Source organism: Eriocheir sinensis, chromosome 57 (assembly GCF_024679095.1).
Source record: "Eriocheir sinensis breed Jianghai 21 chromosome 57, ASM2467909v1, whole genome shotgun sequence".
NCBI classification, from domain to species: domain Eukaryota; kingdom Metazoa; phylum Arthropoda; class Malacostraca; order Decapoda; family Varunidae; genus Eriocheir; species Eriocheir sinensis.
In genome coordinates, this window is record NC_066565.1 from 4,861,299 (window position 1) to 4,871,547 (window position 10,249).

The window sequence follows — 10,249 nt, forward strand, 5'->3', positions numbered from 1 at the left end:
TGTAATTGTAATGAACCTATAGCTGTTTGCGTCGTGTAGGTGTGTGTGTGGGTCAATGTGAGTGTTTGTGATCTTGTACATAAGTGTGAGTCTGCGTGCTTGTCTGCGTGTGTGAAGAGTTTCCATGCTTATCTGTTGTTTGATCCGTGTTGTGATGCCTTTGTGTAATTGTAATGAACCTATAGCTGTTTGCGTTGTGTATGTGTGTGTGGGTCAATGTGAGTGTTTGTGATCTTGTACATAAGTGTAAGTCTGTGTGCTTCTCTGCGTGAGGCAAGTTTTTCAACCGGATGTCACCACCGGAAGGATACAGCGAGAACATAACACCGCCATAATAATCTATTCCTGGAAGTCTCGCCATAGGAATAACAGCTTAAAGGAGACCGTAGGAGTAACAAAAAATAACATTAGAAAGTAACTATGAAAAACTATACACAAGAAAATTAATTAAGGGAAACAAAAGATGGAATAAAAAAATCTAAACCAAGAGAAAATAACAGAGCTCAAAAATGTATAAAAATAGAAATTATAAAAAAAATATCGCTCGGTTTAAAAATGGCGACCACAACGAGAGAGAGAGAGAGAGAGAGAGAGAGAGAGAGAGAGAGAGAGAGAGAGAGAGAGAGAGAGAGAGAGTCAAGCACCGAAGTGAGACAAGTACAAGACGTGACAAGGAGGAGGAGGAGGAGGAGGAGGAGAAGAGAAGGAAGAAAAAGCGGTCAACGAGGCGACACACACACACACACACACGAGAGAGAGAGAGAGAGAGAGAGAGAGAGAGAGAGAGAGAGAGAGAGAGAGTAAAAAAAAACATTCTTGCATTCTTCCAACTTTTTCTTTCTTTTCGTTAAATTGGTGTTGCTTCTCTCTCTCTCTCTCTCTCTCTCTCTCTCTCTCTCTCTCTCTCTCTCTCTGCTTCTTCCCTTCCTGTTCTTTGTTTCCTTCTTTTTCATATTTTTCCAAGTTTCATTTTCTTCTTTTTCCTCCATTCTTTTCTTTTCTTCCTTTTCTTCTTTCTTTTCTTCCCTCCTTCCTTGTTATCTTTTCTTCATACGTTACTTCTTTCCCTTTCTTCTTTGTCTTATTTTCTTTGTTCTTTTCATTCATTTTCTTCCTTTCTTTCTTGTTTCCTTTCAATTATTTTCTTGCCCTATTCCTATTCTTCCTTTCTTTATTCAATTATTACTTTATCTTTTTTCTTTCCCTTTTCCTGTCTTCCTTTTCACCTTTCTTTATCATTTATTTTTTCCCTTATTCTCTTTCCTTCCTTCCTTCCTTCTTCTCTGTTTTCTCCCTTCCCTCATTCTCTCCTTCCTTCCTTCCTTCCTTCTCCTTCTCTAATGTTTCCTCCCTTCCCTCAATCTTTCCTTCCTCCCTTCCTTCCTTCTCTCTAAGCATCTTTTACTAACTATTTCCTCCTCTCTCTCCTTCCCTTCTTCCTTCCTTCATTATTCATCTATAAAAGTATCTATTTTCCTTCTTATTCCCTCCCTTCTACATCAATCTAATCTCCCTTTCCTCCTTCCTCCCTTTCTTTTAATATTTATCTATCTACTTATCTACCTGTTTTATCATTCCTTCATTCTCTTCTGCCTTATGTATCAATCTATTTTGTTCTATTCCCTTTCTCTTATCTCTCCTTCCTTCCTCCTTTCCTTCTTTATCTATGTAGTTATCTATTCTTCTATTTGTCCCGTCTCTCCCCGCGGCAGTGTTGCATTGTAGGAAGTATTGCGTCACGTGTTATGCATTTACAGTGTTGCCAACCCCATGAGTTCTGTGACACGCATTCTCAAACGTTTTCAGCGCTCACAACACAATTGCCAAAGTCTACAAAGGAGATTAGTCGGTTTCTTATGAGTGGTTTTTCGTGTTCATGGTGTAGAAGCCTTGTCAATCTATCACCAGGCTCACAACACTACCCATGGACATACTAACACAACCTCCACCAAACCCTTGTCAATCTATCACCAGGCTCACAACACTACCCATGGACATACTAACACAACCTCCACCAAAGCCTTGTCAAACTATCACCAGGCTCACAACACTACCCATGGACATACTAACACAACCTCCACCAAAGCCTTGTCAAACTATCACCAGGCTCATAACACTACCCATGGACATACTAACACAACCTCCACCAAAGCCTTGTCAAACTATCACCAGGCTCATAACACTACCCATGGACATACTAACACAACCTCCACCAAAGCCTTGTCAATCTATCACCAGGCTCACAACACTACCCATGGACATACTAACACAACCTCCACCAAAGCCTTGTCAAACTATCACCAGGCTCATAACACTACCCATGGCAATACTAACAACCTCCACCAAAGCCTCGTCAAATTATCACCAGGCTCATAACACTACCCATGGCAATACTAACAACCTACACCAAAGCCTCGTCAAACTATCACCAGGCTCATAACACTACCCATGGACATACTAACACAACCTCCACCAAAGCCTTGTCAAACTATCACCAGGCTCATAACACTACCCATGGACATACTAACACAACCTCCACCAAAGCCTTGTCAAACTATCACCAGGCTCACAACACTACCCATGGACATACTAACACAACCTCCACCAAAGCCTTGTCAAACTATCACCAGGCTCATAACACTACCCATGGACATACTAACACAACCTCCACCAAAGCCTTGTCAAACTATCACCAGGCTCATAACACTACCCATGGACATACTAACACAACCTCCACCAAAGCCTTGTCAAACTATCACCAGGCTCACAACACTACCCATGGACATACTAACACAACCTCCACCAAAGCCTTGTCAAACTATCACCAGGCTCACAACACTACCCATGGACATACTAACACAACCTCCACCAAAGCCTTGTCAAACTATCACCAGGCTCACAACACTACCCATGGACATACTAACACAACCTCCACCAAAGCCTTGTCAAACTATCACCAGGCTCATAACACTACCCATGGACATACTAACACAACCTCCACCAAAGCCTTGTCAAACTATCACCAGGCTCACAACACTACCCATGGACATACTAACAACCTCCACCAAAGCCTTGTCAAACTATCACCAGGCTCACCATGGACATACTAACAAACTCTCCACCAAAGCCCTTTCACACTATCACCAGGCTCACAACACTACCCATGGACATACTAACACAACCTCCACCAAAGCCTTGTCAAACTATCACCAGGCTCATAACACTACCCATGGACATACTAACACAACCTCCACCAAAGCCTTGTCAAACTATCACCAGGCTCACAACACTACCCATGGACATACTAACACAACCTCCACCAAAGCCTTGTCAAATAATGTAAATAAAAACATGAAAATAATGTCTGCAAGGCCGGAAGAAAACGTATATTAAAACTTAAATGAATATAGAGAACAAAACAATGAAAAAGAAAAACATTGTATTGAATCTAAAGTGAGAAATGTGAAAGTTGCTGTTCAGGTTAAGTCAATTTTATGCAGATTGTGGCCTTAAAAACTTGCTTGTCATGATGAAAAACAAGGAAAGGAATGAAGAAACTGATAATGAAGAAAATAAACAAGGTAAAGAACAAGAAAAAGAACAAGAACAAGAACAAGAAGAAGAAGAAGAGGATGATGATGATAGGAGAAGAGAGAGTAATAATAATAATAGTAATAATAACAGTAATAATAATAATAATAAGAAGAAGAAGAAGAAAAGAAGGGAGAAGAAGAAGAAGAAGAAGAAGAAGAAGAAGAAGAAGAAGAAGAAGAAGAAGAAGAAGAAGAAGAAGAAGAAGAAGAAGAAGAAGAAGAAGAAGAAGAAGAAGAAGAAGAAGAAGAAGAAGAAGAAGAAGAAGAAGAAGAAGAAGAAGAAGAAGAAGAAGAAGAAGAAGAAGAAGAAGAAGAAGAAGAAGAAGAAGAAGAAGAAGAAGAAGAAGAAGAAGAAGAAGAAGAAGAAGAAGAAGAAGAAGAAGAAGAAGAAGAAGAAGAAGAAGAAGAAGAAGAGAAGAAGAAGAAGAAGAAGAAGAAGAAGAAGAAGAAGAAGAAGAAGAAGAAGAAGAAGAAGAAGAAGAAGAAGAAGAAGAAGAAGAAGAAGAAGAAGAAGAAGAAGAAGAAGAAGAAGAAGAAGAAGAAGAAGAAGAAGAAGAAGAAGAAGAAGAAGAAGAAGAAGAAGAAGAAGAAGAAGAAGAAGAAGAAGAAGAAGAAGAAGAAGAAGAAGAAGAAGAAGAAGAAGAAGAAGAAGAGCAACAACAACAACAACAACAACAACAACAACAACAACAACAACAACAATAACAACAAGATGATGATGATAAAAAGGAAAGAGAAGAAGAAGAAGAAGAAGGACATAAATGAAAGCACAAATATTAACAAACTCTTGCCTTAGAAAAATGGACAACACTGGGAAGGAAGGAGAAAAAAACATTGAAGGAAAACAAAGAATGAAAAGAAAAAAAAATTGTAACCATAACAGATGAAGGAGACTGCTATGAACTGCCATGAACAATCAGTCACTTTGGCTTTCATCACAGGTCTTGGATGGGCAAATAACGTCAAAAGTATTCGTGATATATAATGTAAACGAACAGATCTCCGAGCATGAAAATAAACCCAATTTCGATAAACCACTAAAAAAAGTTGCAAGAATGACGGTGTTGAGTTAGGAAATCATGAGCGTGGAAACATGGGAGAATATTAGTGTACGCTATTAATGACCTCGGCCTGCCCTGCCCCAGCCGCCACCTTCCTCTGGTTAGACTGTAGTAGTAGTAGTAGTAGTCATAGAAGAAATAGTAGTAATAGTAGTAGTAGAAGTAGCCATAGTGGTAGGGTTAAGATAGTTCAGTAAAAACTCAACTCATAAATCCAATAATTACTACCACTGATTAGAGCAATAACCAACACCGAAATAAGTATGTAAGTATCTAAGGAGTCTGCAAGAGTTCGGTAGGTCTATAAAAGGCAGGTCTTGTAAACCCAACCCCACTTAACCTCACTATCCATGAACCTAGCTAACCTCTTCTTGAATGTGTCTATCATACTGACACTCAAAACATGACTGCCAGGCCTGTTCCACTCATCCACCACTCTATTAGGCTATTTTCACACGAGGCCACCGGCAGAGGTACCTAACTATGTATAAGTTACCTCCCACACTTTTCAATGGAGCCTTTCATACGATGCCACTGTGGTTGCCCGGTGGAGCAGCTGGGTCTGACTCTGGCTTGCTCACACAACTAGTGACTGCCACTCACTGTAAAGCATTGTTTCAAATAGGAGCTTTCATACGGAGCCACTGGCTGCCATCACTTTCATCCACAGTCCATCACTCCTCAATGTTACCCAAGTCTTTGTGATGGAAGGGGAAAAGAACATTTTGCCAAGGCTTAACAGCTTTACCATCAGTGGCTGCAGCACCCACAATATCAGACGCCTCACACTTGCCATCCCTCACACCCACAAGTCTTGCACTATGCCCAGCGGCCAACATTTTATGGAAGTCATCACTATTTTCTGAAACACTTCCTACAGAGAAGAAGAACATCTACTCCTACTCCCACTGCCACCAGCCCTTATTGCTGCCAACAGCCTAACGAGCTATTATGGTTCTTTGGAATAGTAGGACTCACATTATTCTGCATTCACCTTAAGTACTGTGCTTACTCATAAATAAAAATTAATTACAAGGAGACCTAGCAGTTTTTAAGTGATATCCTGGCAAAATACATTGGATTAGTTACTTATGAGTTACCTCCAAGTTACAGCAAGCTCTCCTCTAGCTTTGTGCTTCCTCTCATGGTTGCTTCAACCCCTGTGATGTCACTCATGAGGCTCAGAAACTCAAACAGAGGCTTGCTCGTATGAAAGAAATTTTAAAAATCATCTGCATATAAGTCAGCATGAAGTGGATGGTGCAGACCAGTTCCTTCTAGATAACAGAGTTTGATGCTCTCTTTTGAGGGCACCTGTTTTTCTTGGCCAGCAAACCAAAGAAAAAAAATCTCATCATTTGATGCTGTTCTTTCATCTGATAACCATGAGAAGAAAGTGTGCTAAGAGAATTTGTCTTGAGAAAGTATGCTGCACTACTCTCTCTGGTGTTCATGAGACAACAGTGATACTAAAAGTGAGGACATGGGAGCGTCTTTGATAGGCATGCAGCACCCCCTCCTCATCCCGTATATCATACCTCACCAGGAGTGGGTTAAGCCCTTTTCGGCAGGTGTCTACCTTGCGGTGGACACAAGTTACTCGGAGTTGCCCAGTCCTTTCACACTGGGCCAGTGGCGGTAACCAGTAGCCTCATGTGAAAGCAGCATTGGTAAACTAATTCTTGCTTATGTCCTTGTTGAATATGAATTTATCCAACTTAAACCCATTACATCATGCCAAAGCTCATAACACACCATCAGCACTAACAAACGTCTGGCCTAAAACATCTAGCCTGTCTTATCGTGCACCCTTATCTTCCCCCCTCTCTCTCCCCCCTTCCTCTCCCTCCCTCACACACACACGCCCTCCAGAAACGTTTGAGAACCAAGGAAACTATTGAGCAGATATGTTGTTTTGTTCTTATTAGAATTATTGTTGTTATTCTAATAATGATCACAGAATTAGGCTAGGTTAAAATATTATGCTAGATTTTTTAGCTACAGGCTATTTTTATGTCTGTGTGTCTTCAATTCATCTGAGCTGTTTGTTTACATATATTTAGTGTGTAAAGGTGTACAATAGTCAACTCTCTCTCTCTCTCTCTCTCTCTCTCTCTCTCTCTCTCTCTCTCTCTCTCTCTCTCTTACATCATAGTTTCTCCATGTGGTTTCCTGTCCCAAATACCTTTCACAAAACTGGTTAAAACCTGTACTAGCTAAGAATACACCAACATTATCTTCTATCATTGCCATCTCTAACTAGGAAGAACACTGCATAAAATTACACTTGAATCATATACAGTAATCAAACCTACTATAAGGAAAATAATGTATGGTCGAGAAACAATGAAACAGCACCCTCATGGCACTAAAGGAATGGCAGTTTATACATGAAATAAGATGGCAATAATGTTTCTGTTCCCCCTTTTTCCTGAGACGAGCACTGAACTTTGAGGTAGAGGGCAGAAGAACATCAGAAAGGCCAAGGAAGATGTGGAGAAGGGTGGTGGAGGAAGATATGAGGAGGCTGAACACCACGGAAGAAATGGCTATGGACCGGCAACAGTGAAGGAGGCTCATATCCCGTCCAACCCCACCAGAGGAAATAAATGGACGTTAAATGATAATGATGATTACTTTATTGTCACTCTTTTTTATCCTATCCGTGTCTGCTGATCGAGAGGACTACATTTGGGTCTATATCTTTTTTTTCCCCACTTTGATGCGCTTTCATATATCTCAATAATAATAATAACACATTCATACACTCCTCACACAGCTCCCCAAGACACTAACACACAGATTTACACTCACCCAGTATCGCAACACTTATCAATACACCAATAACACATTAATAAGACACACATCAAAGCCTTTCACCAACACCCACACACACACACACACACACACACACAGACACATATATACTCATACTCCAGGATACTTACACCCTGATTCACACTCACCCAGTATTGCCACATTTCTCAGTACACCAAAAGCACATAAATAAAACACATACCAGAGCTTGGATCAGTATTTTCAGCCTCACATTGTAACCTTTCACCAATACCCCCCCCTCCCCCACACACACTTACACCCTGATTCACACTCACTCAGTATTGCCACATTTCTCAGTGCACCAAAAGCACATAAATAAAACACATATCAGAGCTTGGATCAGTATTTTCAGCCTCACATTATAACCTTTCACCAATACCCACCCATCCACACACAGCCATAGACTCTTCAAGACACTTACACCCGGATTTACACCAAACCAGCACACCCAGACACATTAACACACCAAAATCATATAAATAAAACACACATCAAAGCCCTGGATCAGTATTTTCAGCTTCAAATTATAACCCTTCACCAACACCCACACACCCAACCATACACTCTTCAAGACACTTACACCCAGATTTACACCAACCCAGCACACCCAGACACATTAACACACCAAAATCATATAAATAAAACACACATCAAAGCCCTGGATCAGTATTTTCAGCTTCAAATTATAACCCTTCACCAACACCCACACACCCAACCATACACTGTTCAAGACACTTACACCCGGATTTACACCAAACCACCACACCCACATACATCAGCACACCAAAATCATATAAATTAATCGCATATCAAGTCCTGTATCAGTAAATTCAGCCTCAAATCACTTTCTTTCACGAACACATACTAATACACACTTACACCCGGATATATACCCACCCAGTATTGCCACATTTATCATTACACCAAAATCATATAAATGAATCGCATATCAAGTCCTGTATCAGTAAATTCAGCCTCAAATTACTTTCTTTCACGAACACATACTAATACACACTTACACCCGGATAAATACCCACCCAGTATTGCCACATTTATCATTACACCAAAAACACATAAATAAATCACATATTAAATCCTGTATCAGTAAATTCAGCCTCAAATCACTTTCTTTCACGAACACATACTAATACACACTTACACCCGGATATATACCCACCCAGTATTGCCACATTTATCATTACACCAAAAACACATAAATAAATCACATATCAAATCCTGTATCAGTAAATTCAGCCTCAAATCACTTCCTTTCACCGCCTCTCAAGAAAAATGACAAGTCTACGTTAGCTCCACGACTCACTACAAGACCACCCATATTTACGCTATTTATGACTTTATTTCTTATTACCGAGCATTGTAAGTGAGGGAGAGACCATGTGTGTACTTACCGCATCTACTGGAGGTGTGAGGAAGACGAGGCGGCGGTAAATCCAGAATAATAAGGAAGACTTGACCTCACTGACCACCTTCCCTTCAAAACAAACTCGGTCTTCACAATGGACAGTCTCGCCCTCCGTACATCACCCTTGCCAGACTACCGTACTTCAGCTTCTCATATTTACCAAAAAAAACTAGGAGGGAAAGGGAAAGATATGCTTGACTTAGTGGGATGGACAAATGTTAAGAGGAAAGAAGTGAGAAGAGACAGAGATAAAAAGAAGGAGGAGGAGAAAAAGAGGAAAATGTAAACTAAATTATGTAAGAAAGCGAGAGAGACCCAATCCCAAAACTGTCTCCTAAACCCCAATAACTGTTTTTTTATATATTTATCGTTGAAATGGTTAATTATTGGTGCTTCTTGGCAATAGTTATGGGTCAGAAACCGGTAAATACGATGATCCGAGTACGACAATCTCATGTTTGCCGATTTCCTACCCAAAAACTGTCTGGTGGCCCCCAATAACTGGCTCCATTTATATTTATCGTTGAAATGGTTAATTATTGGTGCTTCTTGGCAATAGTTATGGGTCAGAAACCGGTAAATACGATGATCTGAGTACGACAATCTCATGTTTGCCGATTTCCTACCCCAAAACTCTCTGCTGGACCCCAATCACTGGCTCCATTTATAGTTATCGTTAAAACGGTTAATTATTGGTGCTTTTTGAGAGTAGTTTTGGGTCAGAAATCGAAAAATATGATGCTGTGGGTACGACACTTCTCTGTCTCCCTTGTTGTTTACCTGCAACAATAAACTATCAATCAATCAATCAATCTCTGCCATGGTCAGGTATACAACAATTGATGTATAAATACGATAAATTACAGCCTGGTACGATTAACAATTTAACTATAGAGCGTCCATACGGAATATGATAACTTCCTGAAGGTTTTAAAACAAGTAATTCATAGTTAGGATTGGTGACAATGACATTCAGTGTGGTGGAGCTCATAAAAAAGTCAAATAAAGGAAATAAAAGCGGTTATCTGATATAGTCCATGGGTATAGTCCATGGGAAAATCTTATTAGGGCTGTGATGAAGTGTTTAAATTATTGCAGTTTCTTCATATGTACTATTCACTCATGTTTTCCACTCAAAAGAAAGGTTCATTGATCAGTAGGCACATGTATTAATAGTTGTATAATCACACTTTGTCCTGCCTGGGGGTTGGGATGGCATGTTCCTCCCTTCTCCCTTGTTGATTACCTGCAACAATAAACTATCAATCAATCAGTAGGCTAGGTATATTGGTTTGATTAACGATGGCCGTTGTTTGAGGTTTAAACTGATATAA

At 40.0% G+C, this 10,249-nt stretch overlaps 1 protein-coding gene across 2 annotated transcripts in view; it reads right to left on the bottom strand.

The window, feature by feature from the left end:
* Positions 1–9,018, bottom strand: part of LOC126984664 (phospholipid-transporting ATPase ID-like) — a 199,204-nt gene extending 190,186 nt beyond the window's left edge. The window contains exon 1 of one of the 2 annotated variants that reach the window (XM_050838545.1): positions 8,902–9,018. The gene's annotated coding sequence lies outside the window, so the exon portion shown is untranslated. The remainder of the gene's footprint in view (positions 1–8,901) is intronic. The other variant, XM_050838548.1, reaches the window with a different exon arrangement.
* Between the last annotated feature and the right edge of the window lie 1,231 nt (positions 9,019–10,249).